Below are 21,118 nucleotides of genomic sequence, written 5' to 3' on the forward strand. Positions count from 1 at the left end.
GGCCTACTAGAGGGAGGTGCTTCATTCTGGGAAATCTGGGGGTGGTTGTGGTTATCGTGATAAGTCTGTGACCATTTCTTTTTCTCCTCCGGGAAGCCCTGACCCAGAACTTCAAGTTGCCAGGGAATGATGTGCTGTCAAAGGAGAGCCACAGGACAGCTGGAGTCCTGGATGCCGAAAGGGGATCTGGAAGGGAAAACTGCCCTAATGGGAACAGCCTGACCCTCCTGAGTTGGTGGGGGAGGGCCTACACCAGATTTACCTTCTCTGGGACCCCCTGCTGATTTCCCTTCTGCCACCACGCAGGTCCCTGGGGGTACCGATCTCCTTTAACACCTTGGCCCAGAGGTGGACCCTGGATCCTCCTTCGGCACCCCCAGCACGGCTAGATCAAGGCTAGAACCTTTATACAGGACTTTGCTAAAAGCCCAGGAATAGCAAGAGGCAAAAACAGACTAATCAACTCATCGGGCTTGCCTAGTTATTTTCCCAGAGAACTCCCCTGGAATGGACGCTTTGGGGCACCTCTACCCTACCACAGGGGCAGGCCCTAACAGAGTCACCGCATCTGAACACCTGCCTGGAAGCCTGGGGCCTGCACAGGCCTCCACAAACCCCCCACCTGGTGCAGTGTTGGCAGGAGCTCCCTTTCCTTGTCTTTTTTTTTTTTTTTTAAGATTTTATTTGTTTATTTGACAGAGAGAGAGCGAGAGCAGGAACACAAGCAGGAGGAGTGGGAGAGGGAGAAGCAGGCCTCCTGCCGAGCAGGGAGCCTGATGCGGGGCTCAATCCCAGGACCCTGGGATCATGATCTGAGCTGAAGGCAGACGCCCCCCCTTTCCTTGTCTTGAGGCTGCCTCCCCCTCCTCTCGCTGGCCTCTCTGCTTCCAAGACTCCATTTCTGCCTCAGCCCCCTGAATGATTAAAGGAAATCCAGCATCTGCGATAAGCCACTCAGGGCCCAGGGGAGGAGTGGGAGCAAAGTCTGCCCAAGACTTAGGGACAAGCCTTCTTGTCTCTGGTCACTGTGCCCCAGCTCCCTGCCCCGAGGACAAAGCCGACCTGTCCTCTTTACTAAGGAAACCAGCCAGGGTCGGGCCTACCCAATTCCCTCCCCACCTGCTATCCAGGACAACACTGCCCGGGCTTCAGTTCCAAGACTGCCGTCTACCCTGGGTGGGGATTGAACTGACCAGCTCCCAGACTTCCCCACCCTTGGATGTCACTGTCTTGTCAGTGAAATGGGCAAAAAGAGCCAGCAGGATGGGGCCTAGCAGGCTCCCGGGGTGGAGCTGCTGCTACTTTCCCAGAGTGGCACTGGACCCTTCCCTCTACCTCCTTCTGCTCTCTGGACCGGAGGGAGGGCTGCTCCGGGCTGGGTTCATCACACGCACTGTGTCCACCCTGAGGTGGACGATGAGCGGACGATGTCTCTCTGCAGCCCACCCAGGCAGCTCCGTTCCGCTCTCTCTGTGTCCTCCCCGCACTAGTTCTACTCCTCCATTGGGGGCCCCTAGTCAGGAGTGCTGGTTTCTCCAAACAGGAGGGCCGAGATGGGGGAGGGGCAGGTATGGCTGTGCTGGCGACTCACCGGTCTGCTCGGTTTCCTCCTGATGGACGCTGCTGTGGGGGAGCCGTGCTTGCGTCAAGAGACCGGGTTGTGGTTCTGACTCGGCTATGATCTCTGCTCTCTTGAGCAACTAGTCACCCCCAGTGGGCCTCGGCTTTTGCATCTAGAAAACACAGCTGGTTTTGAGAAGTAGCCGATAAGATGATGAACATACCACGTTGGGAAGGAGACAGCGGGCAGGCTGTGTGAACAACCCAGCGGTTCCAGAGGGAGAAACCACTGGAAGTCACTGCTCTCCAGTCCCTGAGACCCCATGCCTCCTGCTGCACCCCTGCTGACCAGGGCGAGGAGCAGCTAGCCTCCTCCTCTGGGGTAGCCAAGTCCTGGTGGCTTCCGTGCACATGTTTGCGGAGCCTGGGGGTCCAGAAGACTTAGCCCAGGAATTGGCTCCCAGCCCAGTGTGGCTGCCAGCCTTCCTGCTCCCCTCCCCCAGGTCATCGCCTCTGACCCACGAGATCAACAGCAGGAATTTTCCTCTGGCGGGGCGGGCAGGGGTGTGAGTGGACAGCTTTCCAGGCGGGAAGTGGAGGCTGGGAGGGATGCCCAGGAGGGCGACCACTGCTCCCGTGGGGGAGCCTGCCCTGCTGAGGTCAGGGTGTGGCGTCCTGATGGAATCATTTTACAAATCATCACCAACATCAGTGAATGTTTGCTGAGTGCTCAGTTCCCTTCTTTAGAAACAGGCCCTGCCCACCCCCTGGGCTGCCCTCAGGAAAGGACCAGAGCCAGCATCCTGTCCAGGAGTGACATTTCAGGTCAGACCAGGAGGGGCCCTCCCCAAGCCCACCCCTGGGTAATAACAGCACTCTACAATGGTATAAACACAGTTGGCTTTCCAGAGGGCCGTGTAGACCGTTTATCTCTCTCGGGCTCACCGGCCTGCATTGTTATCACGGCTGGGCAGAGGAGGAAACAGGCCGAGAGGTAAAGTGACTTGCTTCAGGCCATGAAGGTAATGAGTGGCTTGAGAAGGGGCTGCATGCCAGGCTTGTGGCTTTCCATGCCCCCACCTGGCCTGAAGGGGCTTCGTTCCCTCCGGTGGGCTGCAGGAAGAGCGTGTCGGGTGCTCTGGCCTGGAAGACTGGGCCTGTAGGAGTGCCTGCAGAGGCCACATTTCCAGTGCTTCACCCCAGGAATCCTCGTCAATTCGCAGCCGAATTCCCAGGCGGGGCCTTGCCTGGTGGACAGGTGAACGTGCTCTCCCTAGAGCCCGCCCCCCACCCTTCCCCCTTGACTTTGGTGTTTACATTTTTTTTTTTAATTTGAGTATAGTTGACACACAAGTTACATTCGTTTCCGGTGTACAACTTAGTGACTTGACAAGTGTACACAGGATGCTATGCTCATGAGTGTAGCTTCCGTCTGTTCTGTCAGTTGCTCTTACAGGATCGTTGACTGTCTCCCGATGCTGTGCCTGGTACTCCTGTGACTTACTCACCCCATACCTGGAAGTCTGTACCTCCCACAGCCCTTCCCCCATTTTGTCCAACCCCCCACCGCTCCCCTCTGGCAACCATCCATGTGTTCTCTGTATTTATATGTCTGATTCTGCTTTTTGTTTGTTTGTTCACTGTTTTATTTTTATTTTTTTTAAAAAAAGATTTTATTGGGCACCTGGGTGGCTCAGTTGGTTAAGCAACTGCCTTCGGCTCAGGTCACGATCCTGGAGTCCCGGGATCGAGTCCCACATCGGGCTCCCTGCTCAGCAGGGAATCTGCTTCTCCCTCTGACCCTCCTCCCTCTCATGCTCTCTGTCTCTCTTTCTCTCTCTTGCAAATAAATAAAAAATAAAATAAAATAAAATCATTACATGCTTTAAAAAAAAAGACTTTATTTATTTGACAGCGAGAGAGGGAACACAAGCAGGCTTCCCACTGAGCAGGGAGCCCGATGTGGGGCTCGATTCCAGGACCCCGGGATCACGACCGGAGCCGAAGGCAGACGTTTAACGACTGAGCCACCCAGTTGCCCCTAGTCACTTTTTTTAGATTCCACTTATAAGTGAAATCATATGGCGTTTGTCTTTCTCAATCTGACTTACTTCACTTCGCATGATACCCTCTGGGTCTACCCATGGTGTCACAAATGGCAGGACTGCATCCTTTTTATGGCTGCATAATGTTCCATTGTATATGCCACATTTTCCTGATCCACTCGTCCATTGATGAGCACTCGGGTCTGCCCCCTTTCCTCCTGCAAGGCCTCAGAATGGCTCCTGTTCTGTCAATGGCTGTGCAGGAATCGGCCCGACCCTGCCTGGCTCCGCCGCCCTCCCCTGACCTGTGTCTGGGCCTCACAGGAGGCTGGCTTAGGTTGGGTCAGGTCTTCTCTGAGCTCTGGGGTGCTCTCCGAGCAATACCTTAAAGGGGAGTCATACTCACAGGGGAAAGGGGTTTTATAACGAGGGAACCCCGGACTCCAGAAAGGAGGCTGAAGGGAGGGGAGAGCTGCAGCAGGGGCGGAGGGCCTGTGTGGAGCCCCAGGGGCTCTGTATCTGCAGAATCAGACTCCAGGATAGAATCTTGTGGCTCAGCTGAGCCAAGAGTCGTCCAGGGATCCTTTTGACAGGATTCTTGAGATATCTATCAGGTTTTTGCTCACATGTTTCCCGGGAGAGGGAGATGGCTATCTCAAAAGTCCTCCCTCCTGTCAGTGTTATGATGTCCCTAAATGCCTCTCATTAGGGCCTAATTCTGCTCACAGATCCACACATGGCCATCTGGTCCCTCTGCCAAGGGTGCTGAACTTTGAAACTTGGCATCACCACTTATTCACAACTAGACTCTTTTGTGCTTCAGTTTCCTCACCAGTGACAGAGGAATAATAACAGTCCCTCTCTCATGAAATCGTTGTGAGGATCAAAATAAGAGAATGTCTGCCCAGCATGAACCATGGCAGCTGGTGCATAGTAAGTGCTCGGTAAATGGCACATATTTTCACCAGAACATGGTTCTTTCTGGCATAACCAGAAAGGTATCCACTCCTCTGTCCACCCCTCTGTGCTCTAGTTTGACCCAGAATGGAGTGCATTACCCAGGCTTGACCATCCCCTTCCCTCAGCCCAAAGTCTTCCTTGTTCTAGACATTATACTTCTGGCTAATATGGCCCAAGTTAGCGTTCCCTTCACTGCCAACTTCTGGCTCTTGGGACCTTAGAGCTGGCCTGAAACCACCAGCTCTTTCCATAGGAACGCCTGCAACACTCCTCACCCCCGGCCCCCGTCTAACATTAGAGTCCTTGGCTTGTTACTTCAAAGTCCGAACTGTCCGTTCATCCAGGTGACATTTCTTCTTGGTCGTTGGGTCTGTCTTGGAATTTAAAGGCACCAGCTCTTGCCATGAACATGGAGGTGACGGAAGAGCATAGATGGGGGCTGGGAGCATCAGAAGAAGGGTCCGGAGGGGGTTCTCCATGGACCATGGAGCATGGGTTTGGCTGCATCACTGGGGCCTTCAGCCTAGCTCTTCTCGAAGCTGTACTCTGCCTGCTATGATTGACAGGAAGCCTCCCTGCCACTTGCCTTGCTCACCAGGTGAACCCCCTCTCTTGGCCTCTCCAGGCCCGGTTTCTCCAGGGACGGACATTGCTGACCCATGGCCCTGTGGGGGCCTATGGAGAGCGGCTGGGGAGGACAGGCGTGTGAGAGTATGGCTCGTGCTGCCAGTGGAGGTTGTCATTATGCTCATTCTTAAGGGATTACTAATATAATGACTGAGTTAATGAGCAGTGTTTGTGGGGGGAGGGGCCCCTCAGCCCCATCGGGGGCCTGCTGAGTGATGGGAGTGTTTCCTCAGCCATCCCTCTCCCTGTGGCCTGTCCCTTTAGCTAAGGAGGCATGGTCCCTTGGGGGTGTCATTCTGTTGCTTTCCTCCACCTGCCCCTCTTTACCTGGCTCAATTCCTGTCTGGGTGAGAAGGCCCCAGAAGGAGTACGGCTGGGACAAGGTGTGGGGGCAAGGAGAAAGGAACCTGAAGACCCTGACTCTCTGGGGAAAGGAAGGGGGGCGCCTGGGTGGCTCAGTTGGTTGGGCGTCTGCCTTCGGCTCAGGTCATGATCCTGGAGTGCCAGTATTGAGTGCTGAATCAGGCTGCCTGCTCGGCGGGGAGTCTGCTTCTCCCTCTGACCCTCCCCCCTTGCATGCTCTCTCTCATTCTCTCTCTCAAATAAATAAATAAAATCTTAAAAAAAAAAAAAAAGAAAGGGAAGAGATGTGGTGCAACTCTAATTTTTGCCGGGGTGCTGCCTGGGCTGGGGAGAGTCAGGCAGCCAAGTCTGGGGAGGACTTAGAAGGAAACGGGAGCCTGGAAGGGAAGAGTGGAGGGCATCAGGCATAGGGCTGGGTGGGGGTGGGGAAGAGTGTCCAGGTGTTTTTTGAGGCTCTTTGCCTCTCTGGCCCAGTGGGTTGGTTCTGGCCTCTTTCCTATTGAGCTCCATTCCCCCTGGGACTAAGGGGCCTGAGGAATAGATCAGTCAGGGTTGGGGTGGGGGCACGATGCACAATCGTACAGGTCTAGTGGTCTTGATTTCCCAAGAGAACTTTGGACACAGTGGGAGGGTTTGGAATCCGGATTGTATGGGCTGAGTCTCGACAAAGCCTCAACTCTCCAAAGCTTGCAGTTGAGGAAGTGAGGCTCACACAAACAGGAGCATGGGACATGCGCCTCTGCCATTTGAAAGCTGTGTGACCGCAGGCAGATCACTCACCCTCTCTGAACCCGTTTCCTCATCTATTAAGGGAAACTAATAACACTTATCTCATAAGTTGCGTGTTAAATAAGAAAATGCACATAAAGCGGGTGCTTGGCACAGAGCCCAAGTTTAGCTCTGTTATGGTTGTCACAATAATAGCAGGTGATGGGGGAAAGCTCATTAAAGAAGGTGGACCGTGAAGGGTGAGGAGGATTTAGGGGAAGGTCAACCAGACCCCTTCCAGACTCCCTTAGAATCTGGAAAAGGGAATGTTCAGCCAAGAAAGCAATAGGGGGAGCTTTGGGAAGTGTCCAAGGCCTCTGGATCCTTCCTCTCCTGGGGCTTTGGGTTCTCCTTCCTGTTCCAGGTCTTAGTTTCCCTGTGTAGTGGGCATGGGCAGCCAAGCCCTCCAGGTGTCAAGCTTTTGGGGAGAGGTGCCCATACCTGCTGAGGGAGGTCCCTACTGAGGCTACCCATCCCCAGCTCCCTGTCCCGGGTCCCAGCCCCTACCTTGCCCAGATGTTCCCCACAAGGAGCCCTGAGTAGAGGGAAAAGCCCTAGTAGGCTGTGCACTGCCACTCACAGGCCGACTTCTCCAGAACCTAAACTAAATTGGCCAGGATCCTGTCTGGGACTACAACCATAGCTCCAGACATGGAGCTTCCTGGATCCATTATCAATGTTTGGTTTGGAACTTTTGGACCAGTCCCAGTTCCTACTCTTTATCCAGGCCCTGGTGATTAGATTCTCTGGCCTTTGATATGCCCAGGCTTGGGACTCCCCTTCCTGCCACCCAATCGCCACACCCAGGCACTCTCCACTCCCTCACCCAAGGAGACCTGTGTGTGGCTAAGTCCAGCACAGCTCCTCCCTGCAGCCCATTTAAACCTGCTCAGTTCCCCACTGCCCCCTCCCAGCAGGGTCTCAGGAGGACATGGGGCACAGGAACACCTTCCTAGCCCCTCTGGACAGGCCTGGGGGCTTAAAGGGGAGACCGGTTAAGAGCCAAGGGAGACTCTAGAAGTTCACAGCCATGTTGGCCAAGTTCCATGGCCAAAGTGGGCCACTCTCTCTGAGGGAGAAACTGAGGCTGCGCACACCCACAGGGTGACCACATGATCAGGGCAGTTAGGACTGGCCTGATGTCAAATGTCTGTGGTAAAGTCAGACCTCTGGTCCGCATTTCTGCCTTTGGGAAATAGAGTCACATATAGGAGTTTCCTGGGTCTCAGCTGGGCCGAGAGGAGGTCGCAGGCTATCGTTCAGCAAGGGCTGAGAGGGGCAGCCCCGATGGGCAGGGGGAAGAGCAAGGAGGGAGGGGCGGAAGAGAAGGCAGGATGGTTTGGAGGAAGAGGGGAAGGAGGGGGAAAGGAAGGGAGCAGGAGGGACAGCAGGGAGGGCAGGCAGGACGATTACGGGGAGCTCTTCCTTTCTGCCCTGTTCAGAGGAAGGTGTGTGCAGGCGCGTGGAGCACGTGGAAACGCAGCAGCCTCTGTGGGGGAGCAGGAGCTCGTGCGCAGCCCAAGGCTGGAGGTGAGCACCTCCGGGCAAGCGCAGGCCTCCCCGTGCACGGATGTTTGTGCGTACGCATCTGGACAGCGTGAGTGTGGCGTCCTCTCAGCATTTTGCATCGCGAGCCAGGACTCACGCGCGCACACGCACACACACACGTGAAGCCCCGCGTAGCCCTCTTACCGGAACTGCATGCACTCTGATCTCGTCTGTGCCAGTCCGCAGCGTCCAAAACAGAACCCCCATCGGGGTCTGCCAGACTGACCTCACAACCCACTAATGAATGGGATGGACAGCATTTGGTGGTTTTGTTTGTTTGTTTGTTTGTAGAGATGTTATTTATTTATTTGAGAGAGAGCGTGAGCACGAGGGGTGGGGGAGGGGCAGAGGGAGCGGGCGAAGCAGACACCCCCGCTGAGCAGGGAGCCTGAGGAGGAAGACTGGGGATGGGACTCGATCCCAGGACCCCGGGATCATGACCTGAGCCCAAGGCAGGCGCTTGACCAGCTGAGCCACCCAGGCGCCCAGCATTTGTTTTTAAAGTCATCTCTTCGCCCCACATGGGACTTGACCTCACGACCCCGAGATGAAGAGACTCATGCTCCACTGACTGAGCCAGTCCAGTGCCCCTGGACAGTGGTTTGAAAGGCCTTTTGCATGATGGGGGGGGTCTGTACACAAAGTGAGCCGGGATCAGGAGATCTTCTAAGATTGGACTTCTGATGTGTAGGGAAGAGGGAAGCTGAAGCCACAGTGGGAGGCTCTGAAGTTATCTTTAACCTGAAGTAAGTCCCTTGCTCTCCCCCAGGGGTCCCACACAAGGAACCTGGGGCCTCAGGAGCCACCTTGTACCAGCACAATCACTCACTAGGCTCCTGAGCTCACCCAGCCTGCTTAATCTAAGGGGCTCACGCTGCTAATCTGCAGTCTTTCCCTGAGGTCTCTCCCATTCCTCTGCCCCCAACAATCCTATACAGGCCCGGACCCAGCCCACATTGCCACCCCCTTCACATGCCCCAGTCAGAGGAGCAGGACACAACTCCTTTCCTCGGGGAGCCCCGTCCGAGGGGAGACACACAGCCCTGCCCTCAGGGAGCCCCAGTCTGAGGGGGAGACATAGCGCTGCCCTCAGGGAACCCAGTCTGAAGGTGGAGACACAGCTCTGCCCTCAGGGAGCCCCAATCTGAGGGGGAGACACAGCCCTGCCCTCAGGGAGCCCCAGTCTGAGGGGGGAGACATAGCCCTGCCTCAGGGAGCCCCAGTCTCATAGGAAAAGCTTCATCCCTACTTTTGAAAGCCTTGCTAGGAAGAACAGGAGACTCATGCAGGAAAGGCCCGCACACCTACAAAGCTACATCCAGACAGAAGGTATATAAAGCAATCTCCTTGGGCATTTACTCTTGAAATCCTGGCAATAGTCCCAGGAGCAGGTACTACCCTTACTCCCACAAATGATCACTCAGCCTTTTCTTAAGCCCAAGACTTGGTACTTACTACCTGCGGGGTGTCTCCATTCTAATTGCCCAGGGAAAGGGTTGAAGCCAAAGCAAGAGGCATGGTAGGCAGTGGGTCCTCCTCAGATTCCTCCTACCTCCAAACGTGGTAGGCTGTGCCCCTCTTCTCTCTCAGCCTTCCACCCTGCTCCTAATGAACAAATATGTAGTGAGCATCCTCTGTGCCTCCACCATCAGGGACATGGAGGAAAGAAGAGATACCACCCTACTCTCCAAAAACCTGTGATTAATCGCTTATGTGTGGAATGGCAGCTGAGTGTGCAAAGCTTGTGTGTGTGCGGGCATCCGTGGGCTCAATGCCATGTACGTCAGTGTTTCTCAAATTGCAGCTCACAGCCCTTTAGAAATCAATTTAGTTGATTAGAACAAACACTTTAGAAAGAAAGAAAACAGAAAAATTAGGGTGCACACGTGTACATGGGCTGGAATTTTGTATGAGGCAGTGAGGCTTTTGTTTCCAGTATGTATTATATGTATGCGTATAAGGTGATGGTGTAAAATACATTTCTAACTGTGGGAAAGAAAAAAAAAAGCCTCAAGGCCTCAGCTCTGGTGGTTGAGCCTCTGCCTCCCTTGGTAGGCCCCCCTCCTTGTCATAGTCCAGCCTCGCAGCTCCATCATGTCATCTGTCTACCTCAGACCCCTTGCAGGTGCTATGTCGCCTGCCAGAGCCACTCTTCTCTACTTGCATTCATGGTGCAGAATGCAGCAGTGGGTCCCATTATCCCCCCCACCAAAAAAAGGGATGCAGATACGGAAGCTCAGAGAGGTCAAGTGATTTGCCCAAAGTCACACAGCTAGCCAGAGGTGGGCTGGGATTTGAACCCAGGCTTCTCTGAGTTCAGAGCTCAGGTTCTTGCCTGCTGAGCACTTCAGTCCTTTTCCTCCAGGTGAGTGCAGTAACTGCCTCATGGGGTTCCAGCCCAGGCACCAGCCCTGGGAGAGCAGTTGGCCCCTGTGGCTCCCAGATGATGCCTTCCTGAGGATCTATACTCCATGTCTGGCATGGGCAACTACAAGGGGAGCCGGCCACTGCTGTATAGACTGTCTCTGCCTATCTCCCTGGTCGGAGGCACGCCTTCTGGTTCTCTGGATCTCATAGAAGTTGGGGAGCCCCTATTTGTCACTCACTCCAGCCAAACCCAGCTTCTCAGGGCTGAGAACTAGGACACCCCAAATAAAGTGGCTCTGTGGGCTCCAGCTTTGGGGAACAGGCAGGTGGCTGGGGTTTGAATAAAAGGGGGTGAGGTCAGTTTGGGAGGAAGCTGAGCCATGGATAGGGAGCCCCCACTCGGCAGGACCACTGATGGTGTGCTCCAATGGACATGACCGCCCCTGGGCAGGGCCTCGGTTGTACGGGGGGAGGCTAGGGTTCCTGGCTGGACTTCATCTCTAGCAGATTGTCCCTTGCCAAGGGGTCCTGGGCAGGAGAAGGAGGAGGACAAATCTAACCCCTAGAGACCCCAGCCCTGGGGCCCTGGGCCCTCGGGTAGCTAACTACGGACCCTGGCCCTTCCCGAGGTGCCCAGCCCAGGGGACAGGCGCCGGAGAGGCAAGGATTTCAGGCTGCCATTCTGCTGCTTCCTGACCCTCCTCTCTTAGGAACCCTTCCTTCCTACACTTCGGTGTCCGTGAAATCACGGGTGTGATGTGTCTGTGCTGCATCTGCACTAAATATATTACACTTGAGTTGGTCAGCGTGGAGCAGACCAGAGGGTGCCCCGCAAGCCCTGAACCGGGCAGCATGGCCTCGGGGTGGGAAGGGTGCCACGCCCCGTGCCTGACCAGAGATGCAAGTTTGAGAACTCGAGCACGAGTTCCTCGGGAAGCTGAGCTGCGAATGTGAGAATAAGTACATGGGCTTCAGGGATAGGCCCCATGAGGAGCGCCAGGCATGCTTCCAGAACGCCTGCCCCAACAGCCACTGGGAAATCGCTTTAGTGGCCCCAGGAGCCAATCTGTCTCTCCAGGGTTTTCCAGCCAGCTGGCAGGGAGAACACGACAGACACCTAGCTGGGGGGATGTGGCAAGGTGGATGGGAAGGCTCCCATGATTCTGAACGGAGTCTGTGTTATCTGGAAAGGCTGCATTGACCTCCAGAGACAGGATGGTAGGGGCTGCCTGGGGTCTGATGTGCAGCGAGTCCAGCAGGGGGGTGCATTAGCACAACGGGCTTTTGAAGAGGCTTGGAGAAGGGGGTATCGACTGGAAGACAAGACGGGTCCCCTCGGGAGGAAATGGACACAAGAAGACCATAAGACCCTAGTCCTGGCTCCAATTTACGTGGCGGTGATGAACTTCAACTTCGTTAATTAGCAGCACAGCAGACGTGCCCACCCATCTTTCCGTATACATTGTTTCTAGTTGGCAGAAATAGTCATTAAAAGACCAGAAACTGTGGTCACTGGAGGTACTGCAGTCTATTCCTCAACCTTGGTTAGTAACAAGACATCGCACACTGCCATGGTTTTGTACTATAATACCTGCATTTCTAATTTTGTATGCATGCAGCCAGTGATCTAAAATTTTTTTCTATGCAGGCTTACCTTGTTGGCATGATTTTAGTGAGTTGAAACTATCCACTTGTAAAGCTCGTTTTGTCCTCCATTTTAATTTAGAAGTTTACGTCATTTAAAAATGTCAAGAAATTAAAATTTTTATCAGAGGGTTTCTTCCCCCCCAAATCAGTTGTTCCTTTAGAATTTTAGATGTGTTGGTTACACAGCTTCATTTTAAATAGCCATTCTTGGTTATTTGTTTGTTTCTGTGTTTTTGTAGTCTATGGCATTTCAAAACTGCTGATGTGTTTGCATTATTTGTAAACTAAAAACCTAGTAGTGTAGAGCTGTCTGTAACAGCCTTTTATTTTTATTTTATTTTTTTAGAGAGAGAGAGAACACATGTGCGGGGGTGGAAGGTGGGGTAAACAGAGGGAGGGAGAGAATCTTAAGCAGGCTCCTGGCCAGCGGGGACCCCAATGTGGGGCTTGATCTCAAAACCTTGAAATCATGGCCTGAGCCAAAACCAAGAGTGGGATGCTTAAGGGACTGAGCTACCCAGGCGCCCCCGCCACAGTCTTTGAACACAAAGTTTACAGTTGTTAAACAAGTTGCCGTATCCGTTTAGAGTTGCAGCTATTCTTCAATCTCTGGTTGAGTTTGCAGGTGTTCAGAATGATTTGATAGCTATCCAGCTGAATTCCTGGGACCAGACGAATTGCTCTTCCGCCATCTTGGACTCTATTTTGCAGTATCTTCCTTTTTTTTTTTTAAGACTTTATTTATTTATTTGTCAGAAAGAGAGAGAGCACAAGCAGGGAGAGGGCAGGCAGAGGGAGAAGCAGGCTCCCCGCTGAGCAGGGAGCCCGATGCTGGACTCAATCCCAGGATCCTGGGATCATGATCTGAGCCTAAGGCAGATGCTTAACCGACTGAGCCACCCAGGCATCCTTTTAAATGTTGATAATCGGCCTCTTTTTCTTTCCTCCTTAAACGTAAAAATTTTTTAATTGGTATTAATTCTAATCTGTCCCAGATCTGTTTTACATTCTGTTCTGTGATCACGAGTTTGTGTGGAGATATTCTCCATAGATGGTAATACTCTAGTGAAATGCCTAAAGAAGTCCCAGGCTGGCTTCTGTTTTATTCAGGGATTTTTTTTAAGTCAATAAGAAAAGGGATAATGGAGAGTCTTCATGTATAAAACAGCATATTAAATTGGAGATATTGAAGGGTGCCTGGGTGGCTCAGGTGGCTAAGCATCTGACTCTTGATTTGGGCTCAGGTCATGATCTTGGGTTAGTAAGATTGAGCCCCGAGTTGGACTCCATGCTTAGCACAGAGTCTGCTTAAGATTCTCTCTCCCTCTGCTTCTGCACCGTCCCCCCCCACACTCCTGTGTGTGTGTGTGTTTGTGCACTCTCTCTCTCTAATAAATAAATAAACCTTTAAAAAATAACTGGAGATATTGATGAATCAGCTATCACAGTAATATTGTATTAAAATCATATTTAAGGTAGCTGCTTTTATGTGTATTTTATTATGTTTGCTTTTGTAAAAACAATACTGGGTGATGAAAGATTAGAGAGAAAATGTTCATCTGTGCAGAGGGTATATTTTCTCCATTAATTGTTCTGGGAAAAAACTCACAGGTTATATATATGGTATTTTCCAAAAGGACTATTAATAGAATCTTTTGAGATGAATTAGTTTAAGACCATTTTATTTTATTTTTTAATTTTATTTTATTATGTTATGTTAATCACCATACATTACATCATTAGTTTGTGATGTAGTGTTCCATGATTCATTGTTTGCATATAACACCCAGTGCTCCATTCAATATGTGCCCTCTTTAATGCCCATCACCAGGCTAACCCATCCCCCTACCCCCCTCCCCTCTAAAACGCTCAGTTTGTTTCTCAGAGTGCACAGTCTTTCGTGGTTCGTCTCCCCCTCCGATTCCCCCCTTCATTTTTCCCTTCCTACTATCTTCTTCTTCTTTTTTTTTTTTAACTTATAATGTATTATTTGTTTCAGAGGTACAGGTCTGTGATTCATCAGTCTTACACAATTCACAGCGCTCACCATAGCATATACCCTCCCCAATGTCTATCAACCAGCCACCCCATCCCTCCCACCACCCCCCAGCAACCCTCAGTTTGTTCCCTGAGATTAAGAATTCCTCATATCAGTGAGATCATATGATACATGTCTTTCTCTGATTGACTTATTTCGCTTAGCATAATACCCTCCAGTTCCAACCATGTCATTGCAAATGGTAAGATTTCATTATTTTTTTTAAATTTTTTTAAAGATTTTATTTATTTATTTATTTATTTATGAGAGACAGAGAGAGAGAGAGAGAGAAGCAGAGGGAGAAGCAGGCTCCCAAGGAGCAGGGAGCCCGATGCGGGACTTGATCCCAGGACCCTGGGATCATGACCTGAGCCGAAGGCAGATGCCTAACCATCTGAGCCGCCCAGGTGCCCAAGATTTCATTATTTTTTGATGGCTGGGTAATATTCCATTCTATATATATATATATACTACATCTTCTTTATTCATTCATTCATCTGTCAGTGAACATCTAGGTTCTTTCCATAGTTTGGCTATTGTGGACATTGCTGCTATAAACACTGGGAAGCAGGTGCCCCTTTGGATCACTATGTTTGTATTCTTTGGGTAAATAAGGTCATCGCATTTAAAACACACACATGTATGTATGTATCTGATTGATGAGGGAGGTGTGCCTTTCATTGTGTATAGGTCTTATAATTCATAAACATATCCTGTATCTCAGGATAAAAATATTTTTACATATTTAAAGTCATGCATGGTGAAGAGCGTGTTTAAATTATTATAAACAACAGCACATCATAAAAGATTATGCTGATCTTGTGTAACTAAGGACTATGAATGGATTTGGTTGGTATTTGGTGTTGTGCAACTCACATATTTACATACTCAGGGCCCTCATTTCCCCTGAGGGAATGACATTTTAAGTGGTCCTCAAAGTGGTGTTTTAAGATTACTTTACCCCAGAGCTCTTTGGTTTTTGACTTCTGCACTTAATTTTATTTATTTATTTATTTATTTATTTATTTGAGAGAGAGAGAGAGCATGAGCAGGGGCAGCTGCAGGCAGAGGGAGAAGCAGACTTCCTGCTGAGCAGGGAGCCCAAGGTGGGACTTGATCCAAGGACCCCGGGATCATGACCTGGGCCAAAGGCCGACACTTAACTGACTGAGCCACCCAGGCATCCCTGCACTTAATTTTTTTTAATAACATGATGATGATGGTACATTTTCCTCTATTGCTTCCAGCTAGGGGCTTTTATTCCACCAGTAATTAAGATCAAATGTTATTAAATGTTCATATTGCCATCCTTCTGTAAATACTTGATTTTTCCTATCATGTAGCACACCACTGCTTAATGCCAGCATTAAGATCAGGAGTCCTTTTTCTCCATGAGTGCAGGCTTTGAAAACTTTTATTAAGTCATTGATATAATTTGATATTTTTCCATAGTCTATATTTTAAAAAATTCCATCATGGCATCATCTTTTCTAAACTCCTCTCCATTAAAACTTGCATTAAGCTACCAGATTGCCTTTGCCACCACTAGCCATACTGTACGTTTGTTTGTTTAATTTACTTTCACAATAAACTCCTGTGTTGTGAAAAATAAATAAGTAAATGTATTACAATCAACACATGACTATGCACAGAATACACTCTGGTCCTTATCTCATGTGAGGGCATCTCTGCTTCTGTCCTGCTGGGGACAGTGGTATCACAGGTGAGCCTGCCAGGTCCCTAGGTGAGCCTGCCAGGTCCCCATTAGCTGGGATCTCCCTAAGCAGGGACCACCTCCCTCCTTCATTTGGGGGGTTCTCCTAGGGCAGGTGTCCTGTCTCCTTTGTTCTCTTCCTTCTGCTCCAATGGTGACATGAATGGAAGTACAATATGTATACAGAAAGGTGCACAGATCGTGAGTACACAGCTCGCTGACTTCAACAGACCTTGGAAGGGGAGCTCCGGTCGAGAAACAGAACATTGTCAGTGCTCCCCAGGTCCCGTTTCCTCTTTAGCCCCGCCTCCAGACCTGTTCCATTAAGAGAGAGACTCCGACTCAGCTGAGAGTTCCTGGGGGCCTGCCCCCTGCTAGCACTTTCACAATCACAGTGGCCTTATTAGATGGTTACTGCAACCCTGGGGGCAGATGTTATCCCCACTTACAGTCAGGGAAGCTCAGGCTCGGAAAGGGTAAGTGAATTGCAGGGGTCAAGGGGTCAACAAATGGTGGAGATTGGTCTCAAGCAAATTGCATGTCACATGTGACCATCACATTCTTTCATTTGTGCAAAGAAGAGTGATAAAGAGTTCGTGGTAGGGTCTATATGTCATCAGAAATAGATGTGCATGGACATCTCTAAAATTTGCCTGGAAACATCCCTTGCTTCTTCTGGGGACTTTGTCTACACTCTTCAAAATGCTTCCCAAGGGAGCCTCCAGGTTCTCTCAGGACCCTGCTGCGGGCCACAGTTGGCTGGTCCAGGAGTAGGTCAGGGATTCAAGGAATTCCTCCGGGAATTCTGGTTTCCTTCTTTCTCTGGAAGTGTGAAAGTCAGCTGTCTGGGGTCAGTAATGTGGAGAAAGCCGGCGTACAGTGAGAGAGGGGGTGGGGCACAGAAGCAAAGTGGGAATGAGAAGAAGCCAAAAGGGCCTGTGGTGTTTGGATGCCGGCTTCCAGCTGACCCGGAGGCCCTGCCCCATCCTTCCCCTTCCTGCCGCTGGGTGGCAGTGTGACATGCCCCCACCACCCAATGCCCCCCGCCACTTTCCACGTAAGCCAGCCAGGCAAGCTGTGGTCAGGGAGCAGGAGTATAGTATGTTAATCAATAGACCGTAGAGAAAAACAATCAGTCTATTTCTCCATGTCTACACACACAGCTCAATTTCCAGCTGTTTGAGATACAGATGGATGAATGGTCTCCTGGGCAGAATGAGGATAAGGTAACCTAATTTGTGGGATTGTCGTCAGGGTTGCCCGACCAAACAAATATAAAATACCCTGCCCCTCACACCTTCTCATGATGAGATTGATACTAGCCCTTTATCTGATAAGACATTTGCAAATATCTTCTCCCATTCTGTAGCTTGCCTTTTAGTTTTGTTGATTGTTTCCTTTACTGTACAAAAGCTTTTTATCTTTTTTCTTTTTAAAGATTTTATTTATTTATTTGAGAGAGAGAGCAGAGCAAGAGAGCGAGCACACGAGTGGGGGAGGGGCAGAGAGCAAGGGAGAAGGAGGCTCCCCACTTAAGCGGGGAGCCAGACGTGAGGCTTGATCCCAGGACCCCGGGATCATGACCCAAGCCAAAGGCAGACACCCAACCGACTGAGCCACCCAGGCACTCCCCAAAGCTTTTTATGAAGTCCCAATAGTTCATTTTTGTTTTGTTTCTCTTGCCTTTAGAGACCTGTCTAGCAAGAAGTTGCTACGGCCAAGGTCAAAGAGGTTGCTGCCTGCGTTCTCCTCTAGGATTCTGATGGATTCCTGTCTCACATTTAGGTCTTTCATCCATTTTGAGTCTATCTTTGTGTATGGTGTAAGAAAGTGGTCCAGTTTCATTCTTCTGCATGTGGCTGTCCAATTTTCCCAATACCACTTGTTGAAGAAACTGTCTTTTTTCCATTGGATACTCTTTCCTGCTTTGTCGAAGATTAGTTGACCATAGAGTTGAGGGTCCATTTCTGGGCTCTTTCTTCTGTTCCATTGATCTATGTGTCTGTTTTTGTGCCAGTACCATACTGTCTTGATGACAACAGCTTTGTAATAGAGCTGGAAGTCCGGAATTGTGATGCCTCCAGCTTAGGTTTTCTTTTTCAACATTACTTTGGCTATTTGGGGTCTTTATTGGGTCCATAACTGATTTTAGGATTCTTTGTTTCAACTTTGTGAAAAATGCTGAACGTGGCTTTTCTTAATGTGTGGAAATGTGTTTTGTAGTAATCTTAGTGACAAGAGCAGAACAGAAGCACTGTTTGCAGACTGATTACAGCTCTGTTAAAACCTAAGTGTGTACATTAAGAGCGAGAAGATAATGTACAATAGTGAGAACAGTTGTAGTTTCAAGATGTCTTGATTTTTAAAAAGTTGTATTATATGGGATGCTAAATGAAATTTAGTGTCCAGATTGAAAGGAAAAAACCAACAAACCCTCCACTAAAGGGCTTAGGGATTCTCATTTCAAGATTGATTCAGGGGCGCCTGGGTGGCTCAGTCGTTAAGCACCTGCCTTCAGCTCAGGTCATAATCCTGGGGTCCTGGGATCGAGCCCCGCATCGGGCTCCCTGCTCAACGGGGAGACTGCTTCTCCCTCTCCCACTCCCCCTGCTTGTGTTCCCTCTCTTGCTGTCTCTCTCCCTGTCAAATAAATAAATAAATAAATAAATACATAAATACATAAATAAAATCAATCTAAAAAAAAAAAAAGATTGACTGAGAATGGCTGCCTCAAGCGCTAGATTGGGAAGGATCCTAAGGTCTTGGCTCAGCACTGTGGGAAAGAGTGATACGTCTGGTTAGTGATGTCTGCCAGGGGAAAAGATTAGCAGTGGCAGTGGGCAGCCTCAGTCCTTTCCATATTCCCAAGACATTCCCAGCAACCAGTATGACTTTTGTGGACACTCTGACAAATGAGTGAGCTGTTGAAGGAGCCATGTGCAGGAAGACACCTGGTCTTTTAGTTACAGGCGGTAAGATTTGGGACAAGTCACTGGGAGAGAAGATGGTATAAAAGAAATACCATAAGAGAAGGAAAGGCAAAGTTCTCCATTATAGGGGCCAGTTTGAATGTAGGTGGGCACCGTAGGGAAGGCTTCGTGGCATTTGTACTGGGTCTTGAAAGAGGCAGGGGTTTTGCAAGTGCAGATGCTTGGGAAGGCATCCCAGAGAGAGGGCACACCATGGATAAAAGCGTGGAGGTTGGCAAATACCATGCCTCCTTGGGAGAAAGCGAGGCGGTCACTATGCCTACAGGATAGAGGATGTGTAGGGTAGTGTTGGAAGCTGAGCATGGAAACAGGGGGAAGGGGCCAGACTCAGCATGTCCTCCAGGCCAGAGTGATGAGTTGGGATTTTATTTACTTAGCCAAAAGGGGCCTTTGATGAGTTTGAAGCAGGTGGTGCTCAGAGGGAGATGAGACCAGAGGGTGCTGAGCAAATGCCTCTTTCCAGGGAGACCATCACAATGAAAGGATCCCAGACCCTAGATTTTGACAAGATCCCTTTGGGGTGTGGGGGCAAAATTGCAGTGCTGGGGTAATGAGGCGGGGGAGATAAATTAGCCTGATCAAGAACAACTCCATGGGCTCCAGCTACTGTTCAGGATTTCCCGAGCTCTGGACCAGGCATAGGGAGGTGGAAGCTGCTGTCTCTGCCCTCTGGGAGCTTCTAGTCTATGGGGGAGGCAAACATACCCCAGGAAACAACTGGAGACTGATCTGAGAGTATGTGAGATCCAGCACCAAGGGGAGAGGGTCAGCTGGGTGTGCAGCATTTAGGGGCAGAAGAGTAATGTGGGCGGAGTCCGTGGGCCAGGCTCCCTGGGTGTCCTTGGTAGGAGGCGGTCGTAGATGACATCTAAGCTGTCCTCAGACTGCACATCCCCCGATCTGGGAGAGGCACTGAAGGATGGACAGAATTTAGACAGTTAGATGGGAGAGAAGTGGGCTTTCCACCAACAAGTGACTGGGTCTTGGGGGTCAGGCCAGAGATAGACGAGGGCTTGGAATATCTGAGGACACTGAGGAGCCTGGCTGCTATTAGATCAGGTTGGGTTAGAGGTGAGGTTGCAGACCCCCCAGGGCCGGGCAGCCAAGAAGGGAGCTCTGGCTTGAAGCAGCAGGGCAGGGATGCTTAGAAGGGATGTGGGGCCACTGGGCTTTGGGGAAGGTTAGCCTGGCAGCTGTCAGACTCCTAGGGACTACCAGATAAAGAAATGGTCGCTGGAGGCCCCATGCTGGGGAGCCTGGCAAGACTCAGAAGACTTAAGGGATCCCATGGATTCTGCTATATTCATAGGATTTGTCAAGCTTGCAAGAACCCTATGCCTTTCTTTGGCCTGCCCTTCCAAATCTGCAGACCCCCTCCTCCAGGGAATGCAGTCCCTCACTCCCTTGCCTTCCATCCTAGAGTCCAACGTGTCCCTGGGAACTGCAAGGAGGAATGGGAGCTGCTTTGGCTTTGAGACACAATCAGGCAGGTATATCCCATTCTGTGCCAACAATCCTGGGAAGACCTCTAGTGCCCTCTTTCCCCTTCCCCATCATAGGGCTAGGGGAGGCTCTGGGGCTCTGGCTGGGCAGTGGGTGGTGGTGGCCAGAGGCGAATCTCCCCCATTGGCTGGATTATATCAGTGTTTGCAAGTCTGGTTGTGGCCTTCTGCCTGGGGCTTGAGGGCCTGACAAGTGTTTGGAGCCCTGCATGTGCAGTACAAGGTGGCAGAGATGGGTTTAGCTTGGGGACTTTTTCCACTCACCCCAAACTTGGGAGCTCTCCTGTGCCAGGCTGGTGGGCACTGGGCCAGCTCCAGGTCATCTCAGCCCATGAGAAACTTGTAGCTGGGAAGCAAGGAGGGCCGGGAGATGAGAGAGAGAGGCACAGGGTGGACCAGACTTAGGGGCGGGACCGGGGCACATGGCGGCTTGGAGGACAGTAATGGGGGATACAGGCATTGGAGGAGCACTAAAGATAGGGGCAGAGTCTCAGTGGGGCTGGAGAAGAGAGACCACGAGGAAGAGAGGCAAGGTCTGGCATGTCCCCTCCACCCCTGCCCCAGGCCTCTTGTTGTTGCTGACTTGTACAAGGGGAATACCCAGAGGCCAGTGTGATTTACATTGTGGGTGTGTCCCTGCTGAACTATGAGGACAGACTGTCCAATTGGGACTCCGTTTGACTGGGAAGCCTCCAAAGCTATTGCAAATAGCTCTGACCTCAGCCCCTGGCACGCCAGCCCCACCACCGGCTTCAGAGCTAAGGATCCAGCCATCATCACTACGAGCAGCAGCATGGTATTACCATCATCCTAAGTACCGGCCCCATCATCCCCAGTCACCCGAACAGCACCCCACAAGGTTTGGGGGTGCTGGGAACCAGGACTTGAGTCAGATCTCTGAGGGCATCACCTATAGACCAGCGATTCTCAACAATTTTGGCCCCTAAGGGGACATTTGGCAATGCCCAGAGATATTGTTGGTTCACAAC

The 21,118-nt window shown here is 50.9% G+C and overlaps 1 pseudogene; it reads left to right on the forward strand.

Annotated features, from left to right (window-relative positions):
- Positions 1-1,553: 1,553 nt before the first annotated feature.
- On the forward strand, positions 1,554-11,658 carry LOC113927961 (annotated as a pseudogene).
- Positions 11,659-21,118: the final 9,460 nt, after the last annotated feature.

The sequence above is a fragment of the Zalophus californianus genome, chromosome 7 (genome assembly GCF_009762305.2).
Source record: "Zalophus californianus isolate mZalCal1 chromosome 7, mZalCal1.pri.v2, whole genome shotgun sequence".
NCBI lineage: Eukaryota > Metazoa > Chordata > Mammalia > Carnivora > Otariidae > Zalophus > Zalophus californianus.